Source organism: Podarcis vaucheri, assembly GCF_965113315.1.
Source record: "Podarcis vaucheri genome assembly, chromosome: 3".
Taxonomy (NCBI): Eukaryota; Metazoa; Chordata; class Lepidosauria; order Squamata; family Lacertidae; genus Podarcis; species Podarcis vaucheri.
In genome coordinates, this window is record NC_138761.1 from 2,817,158 (window position 1) to 2,838,753 (window position 21,596).

Genomic DNA, 21,596 nt, shown 5'->3' on the forward strand with positions numbered 1-21,596 from the left:
GCGCCACCCGTGTCCCACCATTCCTATTGAATAGAAGATCCCTATTTTCATGGCAGAAATGTTGCAGGGTATGTCCCCTAGGGTTTTGCATCTCTGCTCAATTCCTGTTTCTGAAACATCCTTCTCTGTGCAGGTGCCCAAGGAAGCAAGTCAGTTGGAGGGGAGACAGAGAGAAAGGGGCAGGAGGAGGGGCAGGGAGACTCCAGGGAGACCCCAGGGAGAGGTGGGGGCCTACAATTTGAGAAATGCCCTTGTGCAAAGCCATGTTTGGAAAAGCAACCACAAAACCTGGATGGCACCACTGACTGGCAGAGAGAGAGAGAGAGAGAGAGAGAGAGAGAGAAAGGGTCTCAGAGTCTGACCAAAAATATCCCCTCATCCAAGCACACGTTTTCACAACATGAACCAACACAAAGTTTTCCAATGCTTGCATTTATTAAAAAGAAGAAGCTAAAGCATTTTTGCAGGCAAACCAAATCCAAGCTCCAATCCTGAGCCCATTTACTAAGGAGTCAGGACCCACTGGCCACAGCGGGGCTTACTCATGAGTAGACAGGCAGACAGGACGGCTCTCTCTTGACTCCTTCCCAGCATCGCCTTCAGCAGCATCAAGCAAAGCGGTTTCTTCCCCAGCAGAGATGGGGGTGCAGTCGAGGCAGCTGCACATCAGAGGAGAGCAGGGTGGTCTTCCTTTCACCAGAGGTCCTCTACTGGAGATCTGCCGAGTTAGTATCCTGTTGGTGTTGGTGGTGTTGGTGGTGGTTCTGAAAACCTAGACGAGTGAAATATACTCAGAGTTGATAGTGAATTTCATGTTCTTTATTCAACTCATAGTGGTGAGGAGGAATGGAAGTTCCCCCACAATGTCTGAATTATTTACACAATGGGCCCCACGTGATTGGCTAATTCTGGGATTCACCTGTAGGCCAGTCAGGTTGCGGATTCACTTCCACCTGGAGTTGGATTGGGTGGCTCCTGCGGACCAATCAGACTGCTGCATTCTGGATCCTATTGTTCTAGGACCAATCAGACTGCTGCATTCTGGATCCTATTGTTCTAGGACCAGTCAGACTGCTGCATTTTGGATCTTATTGTTCTAGGACCAATCAGACTGCTGCATTCTGGATCCTATTGTTCTAGGACCAATCAGACTGCTGCATTCTGGACCCTATTGTTGTAGGACCAATCAGACTGCTGCCTTTTGGATCCTATTCAACTCAGTACATAACAACCAGTGACTCCAACTGGGAGGCAGAAGAGCTCCTGTTGTCAGAGTTCAAATTGCACAAAGAAAAAGAAAAAGAAGAAGAAGAAGAAGAAGAGGAGGAGGAGGAGGAGGAGGAGGAGGAGGAGGAGGAGGAGGAGTTTGGATTTGATATCACTACCGAAAGGAGTCTCAAAGCGGCTAACGTTCTCCTTTCCCTTCCTCCCCCACAACAAACACTCTGTGAGGTGAATGGGGCTGAGAGACTTCAGAGAAGTGTGACTGGCCCAAGGTCACCCAGCAGCTGCATGTGGAGGAGCAGAGAATTGAACCCTGTTCACCAGATTACGAGTCCACTGCTCTTAACCACTATACCACACTGGCTCAGAGGTTCTGTTTCGCAGAGGGTTGGACTAGATGACCCCTTGGTGCCTCCCAACACTGCATTTCATATGGGCATTTCATATACGCACTTGGGGGAATTTGAGTGGGGCTTGGCTGCCATACAGACACTTTTTTTCTAATGTGGTTCTTATTCCTTCTTCTTTTTATGAATAACAACCCCAGGAGAGGACACATTTGAGCAGATCCTTGTGAGTGGATCCTTGTGAGTCTGCGTTGTTGTGCATTTAACTCCTTCCCTTCCAACTCTACAATTCTGTGATTCAATAATCACCTTCACGGGGATGTTTTACACAGGTTGCCTTTGCTATTTGAGGAGGGTCAGCAACTGAGCCCCCACCCTCTCACACCAGGAAGAGCTGTTCTTTCAGCCAATGGAGGCATTCTTTCCCAGGCTAAGGTAAGGTTACCATATTTTTTTCAATGAATCCGGGGATAAATACTACACGTTTGGGACATTGATGCTCCAGCGATGGCGGTGGCAGATCGGTGGCTGCCACCTTGACCTCAACCGCCACGTTTCCCCTTCCTCCGAGGTTTCTCCCCCCTTTATTAAATTGTATTCTTACCATTCATATTAACAAACCATACAGAAAAAGAAAATAAATTTCCATCACCACCAAAGAAAAAAGGAGAAATAGTACATCAGCTAGTAACCTTCAAAACACAAAATAAAAGTGGTCTTTTTCTATCTACCAGACTCCGAGGCTTCTATCTGCTTTCTCCATGAGCCTGGGCAGCCCCTGAGCTGTTGTTTGTTCAGTGGTGGTGGTGGGGGGAAGCAGTGCGCGGTGCGTCAGGCATGGAAGGCGGAGAAGGAGGGCAGAGAGCAGCGGCGAGGCTTGGGCAGCGCAATGCCTCCCTTCCCATCACAGCAGCCCCAATCCCATCCCTACCTGTGTGCAAGCAGGAGGGGGCAGGGATCCCCCAGCTGGGAAGGGAGGTTTCCCGTTGCCTAACTGAGACATCCCGGCCCCCTCCTGCTTGCACGCAAAATCTGATAGGCAGCGTGAAGCCTCCCTTCACAGCTGAGAGATCCCTTCCCCTTCCACCGCTTGCACGGAATTACGAGTTCATAGAATCATAGAATAGAATCATAGAATCATAGAGTTGGAAGAGACCACAAGGGCCATCAAGTCCAACCCCCTGCCAAGCAGGAAACACCATCAGAGCACTCCTGACATATGGTTGTCAAGCCTCTGCTTAAAGACCTCCAAAGGAGGAGACTCCACCACACTCCTTGGCAGCAAATTCCACTGTCCAACAGCTCTTACTGTCAGGAAGTTCTTCCTAATGTTTAGGTGGAATCTTCTTTCTTGTAGTTTGGATCCATTGCTCCGTGTCCGCTTCTCTGGAGCAGCAGAATGAAGCTTCCCTTCACAGCTCAGTTGGGAAGGTGGAGGCAGCCCGGAAGCTGCATCTTAGAGCCTCTGCACCACATCATATGGGGACTTCCGAGCAGCTCCTGAAGCCAGCCAGAGCCAACTGCTCCGGGCTGCTGAGACTGCCGCTGCTGCATTTCCTGGGGACATTTGGGGTCATGAGACACCACTGACTAATTTTGGGGGAACAGCTAAGATTTGATTTAACTCACCGTGACGGCAACACACTCGGCCTCCTGTACACCTAGCAATTGGCCTAGAACACCGTCTTACACATCTCCCTCTGAGCTGTTCACATCTCCGATTAGGACATTGAGCTTGGGCTCTGGTGAAATCTGCAGGAGGAAAAAGAAGACTTTGAAGGCTCTCTCTTGCAAGACTCACCTTCTACACCTTCTACAACTTCTTCCACAATGGCCCTTCTATTGCCTCCTTGCACCTCCAGGACAGGGTCTGAGCCAAGGTGGTTGGGAAGGCTGTGTCAGAGTCACTGGCTTCCCTGGGCGGCCACTGGCAAACTGGGAGAGAGAAGCCCCCTTGCCCAGGAAACCGGCCCGTTCTTTTGCCCACCGCAAAGCTGAGTGTGCTGAAGTGCATTATTACAGATTTGAAAGCAAGAGCTTCCGTGGATCACATAAATGAGGTAATAAGAAGAGACTGGCTGGTGGATCTGGCCAAAGGGGCCCATCGAGTCTAGCCTCCTCTTCTCACAGTGTCCAACCAGAAGCCCCATTTGGGAAACTCTCCACGAGGACAGAGGAGCAAGATCCCACCTCTTTGGGAGTCACAGCAAGTGGTGCTCAGAGTCAGTTTTAAAAGGAATAAAGCTGCGAGCTGTGGGGCTGCTCAGAGAAGAAGCATCTGAGAAGAAGGCCATACCTGGAGCCACCAGCATCAAGAAGAGGACAGCAACAGAGAGGAGGCAGAAGATCTTCATGGTTGGAGGATGGTGGGAATCCTGGAGGTACCAGAAGCCAAGTGGAAGAGCAATTGCCAGGGGAAGGAGAGGTCCCTCTACTTATAGGTGACTGGAGGACTGATGAAACCTTGGAGGGTGCCAACCGTCGTTTGCAGGATGGGTGTGGCAAGCCCTGAGCTTCATGTGCCAAGCACCAGCCAAAGACTAGAGAATCATAGACTTATAGAGCTTCAGCTTTGGAAGGTACCCCAAGAGTCATCTAGTTCAACCCCTGCAATGCATTACCACCCTGGACAGGTGAGGCCCCTCAGGTGAGCTCTTTCTTCCCATCATCTGAGTGACATTCGCCAGGTTTAGTTCAGGTGATGCTCTCCTCCCGCTCCCTCCCTCCCTCCATCCCATCATATCACCATGGGCTCAGTTCCAATATCCTCTACAAGTCAATCCTTCTAGTAGATTGCACACAGTGGAGTATAAATATCTGTTTAGGGCATTGCCTAAAAAGAAGTGGGTGACACCTGACCCACAGACACCTGAGAAGGGTGTGATTTTGAAGTCCACCCCCTCTCACACCAACCCACATTCATCCTGCATTGATTTTGAAAGTCTCTGAAGAGCTTCTTCCATGTGGAATTTTGCCCTCAATGTCTTGCTTCTCAGCTCCTCCTGACAGGTCCTTTGAGCCATCCAATCTCTGCCTTTCACCTTCCCAGACAAGTAATAAACAGAGGAGTCACAGCATGAGTAGCCCAGAATAGAATCAGAGCTAAGAATTGGTGCCCCCAATTTCATGCCAAGCCCGAAGAGAAACCCGAACGGAGTTGTCCTTTGGGACTGCACAATGGCAGCCAGCAATGTATACCACCATTAGGGCCATTAACCCCAGAGCTAGAAAAAACCCATAGATACAAAACATTTAAAAGGCTGTGCTCAGAAGGAGTCCTTGCTTCAGATAAGGAGCAAGCAGAGGAATAAAAGCCGGTGAGGACCGTTGGGAACATGAGGGCAGGTGGAGATGCTAGGAGGTTTCTCCACTTCCCATTCCAACACACCAGGAATTCTCAGCCTGAAGTTGTGCCTCTATGGCCTTACAGAAGGTCTTCCTTAGAAGGCAATGTGTTCTACTTCACATACTTTAACAAGCGGTCAGCCAGCTCCGCTGGATCTGGGAAGCCTCCTGCTCATTCTGTGGAGTGGAGCCCTGGACCTCTGCCCCATATCCAACCCTGATGGCCTCTTGCTTGCAAGTGAGTTGGCATCCTACTCCACATCAGCAACCTGTGGGGTGTTGACACCTGGGGTCTTTGGCCAAAAGGTTATTCATATTGAGGGTGCCTTCAGTTCCTTATCATTCCAGCGGTCCTATGGAGGGTTAGAATCTAAGAGAGGAGGTCAGAACTGGTCGGACAAGTTTTTGTGTAAGGCAGTGACTCTGGCCGGCAACTAGAGTGTCCTCATGAGTATCTCAAAAGAACGAGTCAGGTTGCAAGAGCGGCAACTGAGTGAAGGGGTCCTTCTGACTAATGGGTGGGCCATTCCTCCACCCCCAGCCCCTAGCTGCCTAGTGTTGCCCCCTCTCCAGAACTCTTGCTGAGGAGATGCACGACGAAAGGCCTCAGGTGATGAATCCTAAGCTGTGACTGAGAAGGAGGAAGGGTTTTTTTGGGGGGGGGTGCAATGAAGCCCTGCATTTTATGCTCAGGCTGTCTATATGTGTAAATACCTCCAGATATCCTAAAGACAGCACAGCCTCCACTGACCTTCATTCCAAGGAAACCGAACTCTGGGCAAGAATGGGAACTCGTGGATTTTCTTACCACTCAGAGAGTTGGGTTCTGTGTAACAATATTTCAAAGGAACTTGAAATGTGTTATTTGCCCATTTTCTCCAGCTCCATCCCTAGATCAGTTTGCATGGAAAGGGATCTCTTTGACCATTGTCTTTGGCATTGCTGCTCCCCATTCCCACCATTCCACACACCCCAATATTGCCTTCTGATCTGGGCTAATTCCAAATTTCCCTGGGCTGCATCTGGCAGTTGCTTTGCACAACTTGGCTGCCTGTGGGCATCCGATGGAGCAACGCTTGTCCGTTAAATTGAAGCAAGAACAGGTGGGGAAATGGGACTTAGCCTTGTGGCCACAGTTTCCCCACCTTGCCTGCTGGGTTTGAACTTCAGGCTCTTGGGAAAGGATGCTGAAGACATCTCATGGGGTCCATCTCTGTGGAGATTGCAAAAGACCAGCCTCCGAAATATCACTGGGCAGGACACAGCTCAGACCAACATCTCACAGCAAGCACTGATCCTTCTCTCCCCTCCCCAAAATGAAATATGAAATATCTCTCTATTGTTCCCTTCCTCCTGTTCCTGGGAGCCAATGTGGGGACTTCCCAATGTTGAGGGGACCTCCAGCTCCCCCTGCCCCACAAGCCAGAAGGGCCACCAGCCAGGAGTAATGAGAGATGCAGTCCACAAATATCTGATAGTCCTAATACTAGCTGCCCCTCGAGTACAGTTGGGAGGAAACAGCAAGGAATGCTCAGCCCCCAAAATAGGGCAAAAAGGGGAAGGGGAGACATCTCAAGATTCTGTATAAAATCATAGCTATGCCCGTGGATTTATCCATGACCAAACCCCTGGGTGTGGCTGCCCCAAACTGCCCCACAGATATTCTCACGCTCTTTTGTAAACTACTCTGGATCTTTTTACAGGCAAGTAGCATATGAATGCAAAATCTCCTCTCACCTTTGGCCTCACGTGTTCTTGCAGGCTGGGGGCGATGGGAATTGTAGTCCCAAACATCTGGAGAGCACTATTTTTGTGAAGACTGTGTTTGACCCAGGGGTCAGTTGTGACCTGCGTCCAGATCTCCCATCTTCCGACTTTGGTCCCCAACCCTACAAGGCCTTCAAGACAACCGTTCTCGCTCTCTGCCTTTGTGGACATTTCTCTGCTTCCTCGTCTTCTGCAGAAACTGGTGGAGACCCTGTGTTGGGAAGGCCTGTGGGCTGTGCTCATCCTCCCCTCTCCCCGCAAGATTTCCAAAGACCCCTGAAGGTGTCACAACCCCCCAGTGACCTAGAAACACAGAGAAGCTCCCCACCTCTGCTCTGCCCTGGAGTCTCTGACATGCAGCCTAGAAGCTCTTCCACCTGGTCTCTCTGTTGCCTTCCTCTTCCTGCTCCTGGAAGCGCCAGGTAAGGTGGAGAGGGAGACCCTCCTTCTCAGAGTTAGAGGGCTATGGCAGCAGTAGGTAATGTGGTGCCTTCCAGATGTTGATGGGGACCCCCAGCTCCCTTCTGCCCCACAAGCCAGAAGGGCTAGCAGCCAGGAATGATGGGAGATTAAGTGCAGCTATGCCCATAGGATGATCGGGACATAATAGCAAGGAATGGCTAGCACCCGAAGAAAGGAAGAAGAAGGTGATGCTTGATGTAATTTTATTGAACAACAAATCCCTTTGGCTTTGGCCGATATAAATATAGGCCTTCACCAGGCATCCAAATTCATTGTTCAAACAAAGTGCAGGAATCTTCCATAAGAAAATACTTCTTTCCCTGACTTTGCTATCAATTGACATCTCTGATCTTTCTCTGCTGCTCCAGAGAAGCGGACACGGAGCAATGGATCCAAACTACAAGAAAGAAGATTCCACCTAAACATTAGGAAGAACTTCCTGACAGTAAGAGCTGTTCGACAGTGGAATTTGCTGCCAAGGAGTGTGGTGGAATCTCCTCCTTTGGAGGTCTTTAAGCAGAGGCTTGACAACCATATGTCAGGAGTGCTCTGATGGTGTTTCCTGCTTGGCAGGGGGTTGGACTCGATGGCCCTTGTGGTCTCTTCCAACTCTTCTATGATTCTATGAAATATGAAAAGGAATATGCAGGAACACCCCAAGTTGCTATGAAATCAAACTGTTGCTCTTTCTTGACTGTTGCTGGATTTCTCTGTGGGGTTGCTCAGGAGTGGGGGGGGGGGGCAATGGAGTCAGTTCAAATTGCAGGACAGCCTACAAATTTGTACTTTCTGGACAATACCAAGTTAAACTTCCAAATCTGCTCTAATCTGAATTTTGCAACGCAGTTCTCCAGTCAAGTAATGTAGACCAAGGAAATACCTGCATATTTGGAAAAATTCGCAAAAAATGCTGATTAGTTTTCAGGAGAATGTTTCTGTATTTTAAGGCAGTTTGGGAAAATGAAACTGTGGAAAATTGAAATTGACCAAATTGCCAACCCTTCTCCCCTTTTAGCTGCTGTTTTCTTTTTCTTTTTTAAATAATTTTTATTAACAGGCCAATTGCATTGCATTATCCATATCACATTAATTCCAAATTATACAGCCAAATTTTAAATTTTGTTGGGAGTACCCATACATCAAACTCTGCTAGAGTCCAAAACAGCATCACTTATCTTACTGCTTTAATTAGACAGTTCTGTCCAGTTTGATCCGGATAGTCCTTTATTACTTCCTTTCTCTTCTTGTTGTTATCATAAATTCCTTTCTTTGCAATCTCTGATGAGTTTCACAAGCAGGTTAAAAGCTGGCATTCTATGTGGATTTTGTTCTCTTCCAAAAGTCATATCGATCAGGGACAGCCTCTGTACAACGCTTCCATAAACAAAATTAATCTCCGATCTGTCCTTTATTTTTCTCAGGCTTACCAAATAAATCAAATGAGTCTGGGGGCTCTGTCAGGCCAAACTCACATTCCAACATTCCTTCTCATTACAACAATCCTGATTCTCCTCCCCCAGTCCTTCTTCCTCCGGCAAGCCTGTCTTGGCGAGACGCCATTTTTTAACTGCGTCATAAAATTTTTTCTCTTTTCTCACCGTTCTCCAGTCTTCTTTCCTATTATAATCCATCCCACATAGTTCTTAAAGTCCTACCTATGATTCATAAAAACGCGACGATCTTGTTTCTATCTGGGGTGAAGTGTTATTAATGTCACATCATGCAGGAAAAAAAGAGTTTTTTCCTCCACCCCCCCTTCATTCCAAACATACAGTCTCCTTGTGGTAATTCATCAGAAGATTTACTTATCCGTCCGTCACTCCTGGTCGCAGAGATCCATTAATCAGCAGTCTTATCAGTCGAGCTTTACTTGATGTATGTGCTTTCAGCTTCATTTCCAATCGTATGTTTCCAATTATAATTCCAAGCTGTAGCAACCAGCACGAGCTAATTGGAATCCGCAACCTGTGAGGTGTTGACACCTGGAGGCTTAGGCAAAAAGGTTGCTCATCTTGCTGTGGATCAGGGAGTGCCCTGCATCCCTTCCAATTCTTGGGGTCCTGATTCCAGGGAGGGTTAGAATCTCAAAGAGGAGTTTGCTGAGCTGGTCAGCCAACTTTCTTTGTAGGATTAGGACCTTCGCTGGCCACTGGAGTGTCCTCATCAGCATCTCAAAAAAATATGGCAGGTGGGAAGAGCTGCAACTAAGAGGGATCCTGCAGGCTAATAGGTGAGCATATCCCTGGTTTCCACCTCCATATAGGTTCAAAAGAAAGGCACGGAGAGGATCCACAAGTGAAGCTCACGCCCCCCGGGCCCTGGAGGGAGTTTACAAAAATAATTACCCTCTTTCATCTTTGTTTAGTTCTTCACCAATGGTCTCCACTATCGTTGGAGCTGTGCCATTAAGGCAACCGGAAACCGGAAGCCGTCAATTAGATTTCTATACAACCCTTCTTCTGAGGACCACAGCGCAATTTAAAATACAAAAACATCAATATACATACCATATTAAGAAAGCAAACAGTAACACCCACACATAGTGTAAAACACCAGAGATTTTTTTCATTATTCTAAGGCTGGAAGAAGAGGAATGTATTTGCCTGGCACCTAAAGGAGCACAGTGTGCTTCCCAGGGAAAAGCAATCCACAAACAGGGAGCCACCACAGAAAAGACCTCGTCTCATAGTGCGGCCTTCCAGGTCTCTTGCAAAGGAGGCACATGAAGAAGGGCTTCTGATGATGATCTCAGGGTCCAGGTCAGTTCATATGGGGAGAGAGAGGCATCCCTTGAGATATTTTGGTCCTGAGCTCATGTGGAGTTTGAGAGCTGAGTTGGAAGCAGCCTGGAAGCTGGAGACACTGATTCATGTTTCCTGAGGAGGGCATCCAAAGCTGTGAGGAACTGAGAAGGATGATTTGGGGCTGTTAATGCTGTGACCCCATCCATTTTATGCTCATGCTTTTTCTATATGTTCAAAAAAATCTATATCTCCCCTCACCTTCAAGGAAACCAAACTCCGGGCAAACACTGAAACCCCTGGGTTTTCTCCATGCTCAGCAATTTGGGTGAAGTGTAACAATATTTTCAAGGAATCCTCACATGTGTTATTTGCCCATTTTCTCCAGCTCCATCCCTGAATCTGTTCGCATGGAAAGGGATCTCTTTGGCATTGCTGCTCCCCATTCCCAACACACACACACACCGATATCGCCTTCTGATCTGGGCTAATTCCCAAATTCACTGTGCTGCATCTGGCAGTTGCTTCACCCAACTTTGCTGCCTGTGGGCATCTGATGGAGCAATGCTTGTCCGTTAACTTGAAGCAAGACCAGGTGGGGAAACGGGACTTAGCCCTCTGACCACAGATTCCCCACCTTGAGTGTTGGGTTGGCACTTCAGGCTCTTGGGAAAGGATGCTGAAGACATCTCATGGGGCCCATCTCTGTGGAGATTGCAAAAGACCAGCAACTGCCTTGTAAGTGTTACAGGCACAGCCCAGACCAACAGCTCCCGACTGGCACTGATACTTCTCCCCCATCTCCAAATTCAAATATAAAAGAATTGCCCTGGGCTACTAGTTCCCCCTATATATCCACAACAATGCACAGAAGTTTAAACCAGTGTATCCCAGCAATATTAAAACGAAGCATCAAGCAAGCAACACAAATACCATAAAAGCAGCACAACACACACACACACACACACACACACACACAGAGAGAGAGAGAGAGAGAGAGAGACAAACAAACAAACAAACAAACAAACAAACAGGACAGTGCTCAAAGAGTGTCCATAAAAAGAGAAGGCTATGCCTGCCTTTCCCTTGGAAAAATGGATCTGGAGAATATTCAAGAGCATGAAACGGCAACAGAATAGTTTGGTGCAGCACTGATGGGGTTGGATCCAAGGCCACAGACATCCGCGTGTGCACGGGAATCCCTGCTCTTCCCCCCCTACAGACCCATTGCATCCCCAAAATCTATTCAAAGGTATTGGGCAATGTGGGATACAAGCCTCTAGATCAGCTTTGGGTGGTGCCCAGGGAGAAGAGAGGATGCAGAACTCAGTTGGTGAAGTTGGGGACAACCTGATGAGTTAGAGAGGGTGGTGAGCAAGCCCAAGCGGAAATGTTTCCATAAGATTCCCAGGACTGAGCCTGAGAAGAGCCCTGCAGGTGGGTGAGGCCAAGGGAACTTCCAGCTGGGCCCCCAAGCAGGTGTGGTGTTGGGAGATTCTCTGGCTCTTGGGCATGGACTGCATGAGAACACCTCCATCGGGGCTGGACTATTTCCCCAAAAAACATTTTGTACCTCAGCTGCATGGACTTTCTGCAACTATGCATGATTTGGAACAGAGCTGTTCTTCCAAGTGTTCTGCTTCCATGAATTCTGCAAGGAAGTTCAATCAGGTAATGTGCACCAAAATGCATAAAGTGGTGTGATATGTATTCATATTGGTGAGAATAGTATGCAAGAATGAGGTGGGGGGACCGCCTTGCAAAAAAAAGGGTTATATTAGGTACGATTACATAAAAATGCCTGTGTATTAGGAAAAAATTCACCCCAGAATGCTGATGAGCTTGTGTTTCTAAGCAAACTGATGTGGAATCAGGAGTTTGGATTTGATATCCCGCCTTTCACTCCCCTTCAGGAGTCTCAAAGCGGCTAACATTCTCCTTTCCCTTCCTCCCCCACAGCAAATACTCTGTGAGGTGAGTGGGGCTGAGAGACTTCACAGAAGTGTGACTGGCCCAAGGTCACCCAGCAGCTGCATGTGGAGGAGCGGAGACACGAACCCGGTTTCCCAGTGCTTGTGGAGATTGCAAAAGACCAGCAACTGCCTGCTAAATGTTGCAGGAGCAGCCCACATGAACAGCTCATGACTGGCACTGATACTTCTCCCCTTTCTGCAAAATTAAATGGAAAAGCCTTGTCCTCACTTTGGGTGCCCACTTTTTGTAGTTTCCCTCATATATTCACAACAATGCACAGAATTTTTAAACCAGTGTCAGCCAGAACTATTGAAATAAAGCACCTTGAAAACAACACAAATACCATAAAAGCAGCACAACACCCACCCACACACTCACAAATAGACAGCAGGGCAATGCACAAAGAGTGTCCAGGGAAAGAGAAGCTTAAGGCTGCCTTTGCCTGGGAAAGATGGATCTGGAGAGCATGGAAGGGCAACAGAATCATTCGGTGCTTGAATGTTCAAGTGCATGGAAGGGCAACAGAATAGTTTGCTGCGGCACTGATGGGGTTGTTTCCAAGGCCACAGATGTCCACTTGTGGGTGGTAATCCCAGATCTTCTCCCCTGCAGACCCCACCCCATTGCATCCTCAAAATCCTTTCCAAAATATTGGGCAATGTGGGATAACTGCCTCCAGATTTTGGTGGCGCCTTGAAAATATCGTTACACTGCACCCAAATTGCTGAGCGTGGAGAAAACCCAGGGGCTTCAGGGTTTGCCCAGAGTTCTGTTTCCTTGAAGGTGAGTCTGAGAGACTTCAAAGAAGCGTGACTGGCCCAAGGTCACCCAGCATGTGGAGGAGCGGAGACGCGAACCCGGTTCCCCAGATTACGAGACTACCGCTCTTAACCACTACACCACACTGGCTCTGGAAAACACATGGAGTAATTTGTCAGATGCTGACACACTGCCCTCCAGAATGCCTAGGCTAACAAGCAGCTGGATGAGTGGGGCAGGTTGTGTGTTGGGAAATGGTGGAAGAGATGCAGGGGTTTCCCAATGGGAGGTAAAGTGGGTTCATATAGGAGTGCAATGGATACATGACCGGAAGCTGAGTGTCAGGAGATTCGGGAGAGATAAAACCAAGCGCTTCTTCATGCAGCTTGTAGTGAAACTATGGAACTCCCTCGCCCAGGAGGCAGGGATGACCACCAACTCTGATGGCCTGAAATGAAGACCAGGTGCTGCTGGCCATGAGGGAGATGCTCTGCCTCTGCAGTGAGAGGCCACAATGCTTCTTAATGCCAGTTGCTGGGAATCCCATGTGATCCATGGCCATTGGTAGCCTGCAAGGAGGACCTGAGTGAACACCACTCTCCCCACTTGTGATTCTGGGCCAATGATATTCGGAGGCCTCCTGTCTCCAGCAGGGGAGGGAGATAGTAGCCATCTTGGCTGGTAGCCATGAGCAGCCTTCTGCCCTAAAGATTGCTTTCTCCTGCCTTATCTTTCTTTTCATCAGGAAAACTGAGGTGGGCTCCCCTTCTTCATCCATCAGATGCGCAAACACTCCCACAACACTTTATGCCTGCTTTTAATCCAGAAAGAAACTCTGAAGGGCTGTCACAGTGAGGCAGGGGCAACTTTGTTTTCTCCTGCTCATCATGGGGAGGGCCAGGTGGTCTGTAGCCCCGGGCACATGATTTTGAGGGGGCATGAGCCCGATGCCCCCATGCAAGGATCCCTGCCTTGCCTGCTGCTAGGCGTCTCTGCCCATTGGAGCACCGCCTGGCCTTGCTGCCAGGACCCTTTCCCCATGCTAAATGGCCGCCCAGCCAGTGTTGGGGGGGGGGTTGCACCTGCCAGGAGCAGCCATGGCCAGGCAGGCTCCCCCTTTGGTGTGGGCAGGTGAGGAGGGAGTGTTGGGATTCGCAGGATACTGGATAAGTCTGCAGGCTTCAACAGGATGATGCAATACTCTGCTGGGTCAGAGTGACTCAGCAGGAGTGTGATTAGTGTAATTGGCTATCACCTGTTTTAAAAAGGAAAGCCTGTTTAACAGGTAGTGTGGTGGTTGTGCTGTAGTGTGGTGGTGCTGTGGTGGAGAGTATTCGTTTGTAAGTACTCTGTGTGGACTGTTTCTTTTGTGAATGCCTGTATATAGCTCACATTAAAAAGGACTGCACTGAAAACCTGGAACTCTTAGTGTTTTGCTGAAATCGCCGCGTGGAATACGCGCCAGGGAGCACAGCACGGCCCTGTGAACCCTCTGTTCCCCATGCCTGCCCAGCAGCGATGGCCTCTGGGGTTGGCCTAGCGGAAAGGGTTTTGTTCACCTTCTGCGCCCAGTCCCTGGTCCCGCCTGCAGAGCGACCCCCCCAGGGGAAATCAAAAGATGCCATGCCACTGTGAGCAGAGAGCAAAACACAAACCAACAGATTCACTTTCTGAGTTGTTCAACAGTGGAAGGGACCCCATGAAGCCCATCGGCCAGCCCTTCCCGGCTAGCTTTTATAAGCCAGGATGGACATGGATCCAGGAGACAGGTGGTTGGCTTCACTCGTCCAAGCAGCCTGTCCACATCCTCGAAGGTAACAGATTGGAATTGATCCCACGCAACTTGACTAGACAGGACACTAACACTCTCCCACCCCGACCCTGCTCCCACGGTGGAGTCTACCTCTTCCCGAATCTGAGCGACTTTATCTGCAAAATTTTTTGTAAAATCATTGCAGGAGATCATGTGGCCCGTACTGGGCCCCGATGTTGCAGGTGGTTCCGCTAAATTGCGGACCACCTGAAAAAGTCTCCTGCTGCTGTTTTCTGCAGATGCAAAAGAGGCGGCGAAGAAGTTCTTCTTCGCCATCGCTACCGCCACTTGGTAGGCTCGACATTGAGCTCTAACCCGTGTCCGGTCAGATTCGGAATGAGTTATCCGCCACCGGTGCTCTAGCCATCTCAGCGATTGTTTCATCAAAATAAAATAAAACCATTAAAAAACACACACAATAAAACAATACGATTTTTTTTTAAAAAAATAACATTTTAAAAAGAACACTGCGCCGCTCCAAGTCCTCCTGGCTAGCAGCAGCAGCACCAACCGTCCTTATGAGGCCTGTCAGGCCCCGTCCTGGGCCAGGTGGTGAGTGGCAGGAGCAGGGCCCTCAGGCGCTATGATTCCATGGTCTCTCACTGGTCCTTGGCACATGCCCCTATGAGCTTGCCACATCCATCTTGCAAAGGACGGCTGGCATTCAACAAGATTTCAACAGACTTCCATCCAGCCATAAGTAGGGGGATCTCTCCTTCCCCTGGCAATTGCTCTTCCACTTGGCGTCTGGTACCTCCAGGATTCCCACCAACCTCCAGCCATGAAGATCTTCTGCCTCCTCTCTGTGGCCGTCCTCTTCTTGATGCTGCTGGCTCCAGGTATGGCCTTCTTCTCACATGGCCTACTTCTCACATGCTTCTTCTTCCTTAGGTGCCTAAAGAAGCCAGGGTGGCTATCTAAAGAACTTTTAACTGAATTAAGATTAAAAAAGGATGTGTACAAAAAATGGAAAAGGGGGGAAACCACCAAAGAGGAATTCAAACAAATAGCCAGCACGTGTAGACACAAAGTCAGAAAAGCTAAAGCACAGAATGAACTCAGGCTTGCTAGAGAGGTTAAAAGCAACAAAAAAGGCTTTTATGGGTATGTTCGTAGCAAAAGGAAGAACAAAGAAACAGTGGGGTCACTCAGAGGAGAAGATGGTGAAATGCAAACAGGGGACACAGAAAGGGCTGAACTCCTCAATGCCTTCTTTGCCTCAGTCTTCTCCGATAAAGAAAACAATGCCCGACCTGAAGAATTTGGAGCCAATGATTCAGCAAAGGAAACACAGCCCAGAATAACTAAGGAGATAGTACAAGAATATTTGGCTAGTTTAGATGTATTCAAGTCTCCAGGGCCAGATGAACTGCATCCAAGAGTATTAAAAGAACTGGCAGATGTGATCTCAGAACCACTGGCAGTCATCTTTGAGAATTCCTGGAGAACAGGCGAAGTCCCGGCAGACTGGAGGAGGGCAAATGTTGTCCCTATTTTCAAAAAGGGGAAAAGAGAGGACCCAAATAATTACCGCCCAGTCAGTCTGACATCAATACCAGGGAAGATTCTGGAGCAGATCATTAAGCAAACAGTCTGTGAGCACCTAGAAAGGAATGCTGTGATCACCAATAGTCAGCATGGATTTCTGAAAAATAAGTCATGTCAGACTAACCTGATCTCGTTTTTTGACAGAATTACAAGCCTGGTAGATGAAGGGAACGCAGTGGATGTAGCCTACCTTGATTTCAGCAAGGCATTTGACAAGGTGCCCCATGATATTCTTGTAAAGAAGCTGGTAAAGTGCGGTCTTGACTATGCTACCACTCAGTGGATTTGTAACTGGCTGACTGACCGAACCCAAAGGGTGCTCATCAATGGTTCCTCTTCATCCTGGAGAAGAGTGACTAGTGGGGTGCCACAGGGTTCTGTCTTGGGCCCGGTCTTATTCAACATCTTTATCAACGACTTGGATGATGGACTCAAGGGCATCCTGATCAAATTTGCAGATGACACCAAACTGGGAGGGGTGGCTAACACCCCAGAGGACAGGATCACACTTCAAAACAACCTTGACAGATTAGAGAACTGGGCAAAAACAAACAAGATGAATTTTAACAGGGAGAAATGTAAAGTATTGCACTTGGGCAAAAAAAATGAGAGGCACAAATACAAGATGGGGGACACCTGGCTTGAGAGCAGTACATGTGAAAAGGATCTAGGAGTCTTGGTTGACCACAAACTTGACATGAGCCAACAGTGTGACGCGGCAGCTAAAAAAGCCAATGCAATTCTGGGCTGCATCAATAGGAGTATAGCATCTAGATCAAGGGAAGTAATAGTGCCACTGTATTCTGCTCTGGTCAGACCACACCTGGAGTACTGTGTCCAGTTCTGGGCACCACAATTCAAGAAGGACACTGACAAACTGGAACGTGTCCAGAGGAGGGCAACCAAAATGGCCAAAGGCCTGGAAACGATGCCTTATGAGGAACGGCTAAGGGAGCTGGGCATGTTTAGCCTGGAGAAGAGGAGGTTAAGGGGTGATATGATAGCCATGTTCAAATATATAAAAGGAGGTCACATAGAGGAGGGAGAAAGGTTGTTTTCTGCTGCTCCAGAGAAGCGGACACGGAGCAATGGATCCAAACTACAAGAAAGAAGATTCCACCTAAACATTAGGAAGAACTTCCTGACAGTAAGAGCTGTTTGACAGTGGAATTTGCTGCCAAGGAGTGTGGTGGAGTCTCCTACTTTGGAGGTCTTTAAGCAGAGGCTTGACAACCATATGTCAGGAGTGCTCTGATGGTGTTTCCTGCTTGGCAGGGGGTTGGACTCGATGGCCCTTGTGGTCTCTTCCAACTCTATGATTCCATGATTCTATGATTCTATGATTCTCTGAGCAGATTCTCAGCATTATTCCTTTTAAACCTGCCTCTGAGCACTACTTGCAGGGATCTTGCCCCTCTGTCCTCCTGTAGAATATCCCAAATGGGGCTTCAGGTTGGACCCTGAGATAATAGGATGCTGGTCTTGAAGGGTCCCCTTGGCCAGATCCACCAGCCAGTCTCTTCTTATTTCCTCACTTATATGATCCACAGAAGCTCTTGCTTTCAAATCTGTAATAATGCTCTTCAACACATTCAGCTTTGCGGTGGGTAAAAGAACGGGCCAGTTTCCTGGGCAAGGGGGCTTCATGGCAGGGAAGAAAGAGATGGGGAGGGTGGGAAGCAGAGCTGGGAGGAAAGATAGGCGATGGTGGGGGGCAGCTTGGCCCACACAGCGAGGTTTCCCCCAGGCTTCTAGACAAGGCATGCATACCCCCCCAACAGTTCTCCATTTAAAAGTAGGGTGTCCTTTTCCATCATCATCATCATCATGATGTATATTATTTATAACCCACCCATTGGACTGGGTTGCTCCAGCCACTCTGGGCATCTTCCAAGATGTAGAAAACCCTGACGCTCCTCTCCTCTTGCTTGCAAGCGAGTTGGCATCCTGCTCCACATCCGCAACCTGTGAGGTGTTGACACCTGGAGGCTTAGGCAAAAAGGTTGCTCATCTTGTTGTGGATCAGGGAATGCCCTGCATCCCTTCCAATTCTTGGGGTCCTGATCCCACAGAGGGTTGGAATCTCAAAGAGTAGTTTGCTGAGCTGGTGAGACAACTTTCTTTGTAAGACTAGGAGCTTCGCTGGCCACTGGAGTGTCCTCATCAGCATCTCAAAAGAATAAGGCAGGTGGGAAGAGCTGCAACTAAGAGGGATCCTGCAGGCTAATAGGTGAGCCACTGCACCATCCTCATCCCCTGGCTGATAAGCAGAAGAATGGTGTTGTTGTTGTTGTTGTTGTTGTTGTTGTTGTTGTTGTTGTTGTTGTTGCTGCTGCTGCTGTTGTTGTTATTAACAATTAGATTTCTATACAACCATACATACCATATTAACAAAGTAATCAAAAACACCCCAAACATAGTTTAAAAGACAATAGATTTTTTCATTAGCTGAAGGCTTGGGAGAAGAGGAATGTATTTCCCTGGCGCCTAAATGAGCAGAATTATCCTTCTGGGGAAGAGCATTCCACAAACAGGGAGCCAAAACAGAAAAGACCTCTTCTCGCAGTGCCACCCTCTGGACATTTTGTGAAGGAGGCACATGAAGAAGGCCTTCTGGTGATGATCTCAGGGTCCAGGTCAGTTCATATGGGGAGAGACAGTCCTTGAGATATTTTGGTCTGAACACATGTGGAGTGTGACAGCTGAGTTGGAAGCAGCCTGGAAGCAGGGGACACAGGATTGCCTTCAGATGCCTTCTAAAGGGTGTAACATTTCTTAACTCCTTAACTCGGAGGTCGCATAACTGCATCCCCTCCAGCTTTTCTCCGATGAACAGAGAGACATGCTAAGGAAAAGAGCAAAGTTCTACCCTGATGGTGGGACCTCTCCTGCTTGCTAGTGAAATGGCCCCCTGATCCAGATCAGCAAACTGCAGGGTGTGGACCTCTGGGGCCTTGGTGTGGACCTCTTGGGCACATGATTTTGAGGGGGCATGAGCCAGATGCCCCCATGCAAGGATCCCTGCTGTGCCTCCTCCTGGGCCTCTCTGCCCACTGGAGCACCGCCTGGCCTTGCTGCCAGGACCCTGACCCCATGCTCAATGGCCACCCAGTCAGTGCTTTTTTGGGGGGGGCGATGCACCTGCCAGGAGCAGCCATGGCCGGGCAGGCTACCCGCATGTGGGCAGGTGTGGAGGAAGCACAGCACGGTCCTGTGAACCCTCAGTGCCCTGTGCCTGCCTAGCAGTGATGGGGTCTAGAGTTGGGCTAGTGGGAAGGGTTTTCTTCACCCTCTGCACCCAGTCCCTGGTCCCGCCTGCAGAGCATCCCCCCCCCCATCAAAAGATGCCAGGCCACTGTGAGCAGAGAGCAAGACACAAGCCAACAGATTCACTTTCTGAGTTGTTCAGCAGTGGAATGGAGCCCTTCAGAAGGTGCCTTCTTCTCCCTCGCAGGGAGATTTTGAGCAGAGGTTGAATGGGGACCTGTCAGGGATGCTATAGCTGTGATGGGGTTGGACTTGATGATCCTTGGTGTCCTTTCTGTGTAGCTATGATTCTGTGGTCTTTGGCTGCTCCTTGGCACATGCCCCTCAGGGCTTGCCACATCCAACTTGCAAACGACGGTTGGCAACCCACAAGATTTCAACAGTCCTCCAGCCACTTATAACTAGAGGGATCTCTCCTTCCCCTGTCAATTGCTCTTCCACTTGGCTTCTGTTACCTCCAGGATTCCCACCAACCTCCAGCCATGAAGATCTTCTGCCTCCTCTCTGTTGCCGTCCTCTTCTTGATGCTGCTGGCTCCAGGTATGGCCTTCTTCTCACATGCTTCTTCTCTGAGCAGCCCCACAGCTCTCAGCTTTATTCTCAGCCACTTGCAGTGACTCCCAAAGAGGTGGGATCTTGCCCCTCTGTCCTCCTGGAGAGTTTGCCAAATGGGGCTTCAGGTGGACCCTGGGAGAGGAGGGTGCTGGACTCGATTCATCCCCTTTAACCAGATCCACCAGCCAGTCTCTTCCTATTACCTCGTTTATATGATCCATGGAAGCTCTTGCTTTCAAATCTGCAATAATGTGCTTCAATAAACTCAGCTTTGCAGTGGACAAAGGAACGGGCCAGTTTCCTGGGCAAGGGGGCTTCTCTCTCCCAGTTTGCCAGTGGCCGCCCAGGGAAGCCAGTGACTCTGACGCAGCCCTCCCTACCCCCTTGCCTCAGACCCTGTCCTGGAGGCTCAGGGAGGCAGCAGAAGGGACTGGCTCTCTGCTCCAGCCCTGCATTCTTGCTGCACCAGATTTCCCCAACCTGGTACCCTCTGGGTGTCCAAGCCAGCAGGGCCATGGTGGAAGAAGTTGTGGAAGGTGTGGAAGGACAGTCCTGGGAGACAGAGCCTTCAATGCCTTCTTTTTCTTCCTTCAGATTTCACCAGAGCCCAAGCTAATTGCAGGCCAAGATGTCAATGGCAGAGAGGTTCACTTCAAATTGGTAGGTGCCGGCCACCCCGAAGGCCAATATTCAGATGTCCTCCCTGGGTGTGTTGCCATTAAGGTGAGTTAAATCAAATCTTAGTTTTCCTCGAAAATTTGTCAGCTGTGTATCATGACCCCAAATCCATGAGAGGCATCTCTCTGCCCCCCATCCACTTCTCTCTTAATCTTTACATTCACTGTGAGTTGGAACAATATTAGTGTGCACACTGGGGGTTGTGACAACCCTGTCCTCTCCCCTTGCCGCCCCCATGAAAGCTCTCTGACCCTCTCAGCCACAACTCCCCTTAGCCTCCCTTGGCTGAAAGAACAGCTCTTTGTGGTATGAGAGGGTGGGGGCTCAGTCGCTGACCCTCCTCAAATAGCAAAGGCAACCTCTGTGAAACATCCCTGTGAAGGTGGTTATTGAATCACAGAATTGCAGAGTTGGAAGGGAAAGAGTTCAATGCACACCAACACAATGATCTCCTCAAAAGTGTCCTCTCCTGGGGTTGCTGTTCACATAAGGGAGATGAAGGAAAAAGAACCTCATTAGAAAAAAAAGTGTGTATGGCAGCCAGGCCCTGTTCAAATTGCCACAAGTGCATACAGGAAATGCTCAGAGGTCTCTCCTACAATCATAGAATAGAAATGTAGCATTGGGAGGGACCTAAGGGGTCATCTAGTCCAACCCTCTGCAAAACAGACAGTTTGAACTCTGACAACAGCAGCTCTTCTGCCTCCCAGTTGGAGTCACTGGTCTGGGTTTTCAGAACCACCACCAACACCCGTTTTAACAGTGTTTCCTCTTCTCACAGGGGGTGGGTAACTCTGCAGATCTCTGGTGCAAGACCTCTGGTGAAAGGAAGACCACCCTGCTCTCCTCTGATGTGCAGCTGCCTCCACTGCACCCCCATCTCTGCTGGGGAAGAAAGCGCTTTGCTTGATGCTGCTGAAGGCGATGCTGGGAAGGAGTCAAGAGGGAGCCGTCCTGTCTGCCTGTCTACTCATGAGTAAGCCCACTGTGGCCAGTGGGTCCTGACTCCTTAGTAAATGGGCTCAGGATTGGAGCTTGGATTTGGTTTGCCTGCAAAAATGCTTTAGCTTTTCCTTTTTAATAAATGCAAGCATTGGAAACCTTTGTGTTGGGTCA

At 49.1% G+C, this 21,596-nt stretch overlaps 1 long non-coding RNA gene across 5 annotated transcripts in view; it reads right to left on the reverse strand.

Moving 5' to 3' along the window:
- Nucleotides 1–416: 416 nt before the first annotated feature.
- Nucleotides 417–21,596, reverse strand: part of LOC309529691 — a 128,141-nt gene continuing 106,961 nt past the window's right edge. For all 5 annotated transcript variants that reach the window (XR_014218316.1, XR_014218317.1, XR_014218318.1 and 2 more), the window contains exon 4: nt 417–504. This is a non-coding gene — a long non-coding RNA (uncharacterized lncRNA). The remainder of the gene's footprint in view (nt 505–21,596) is intronic.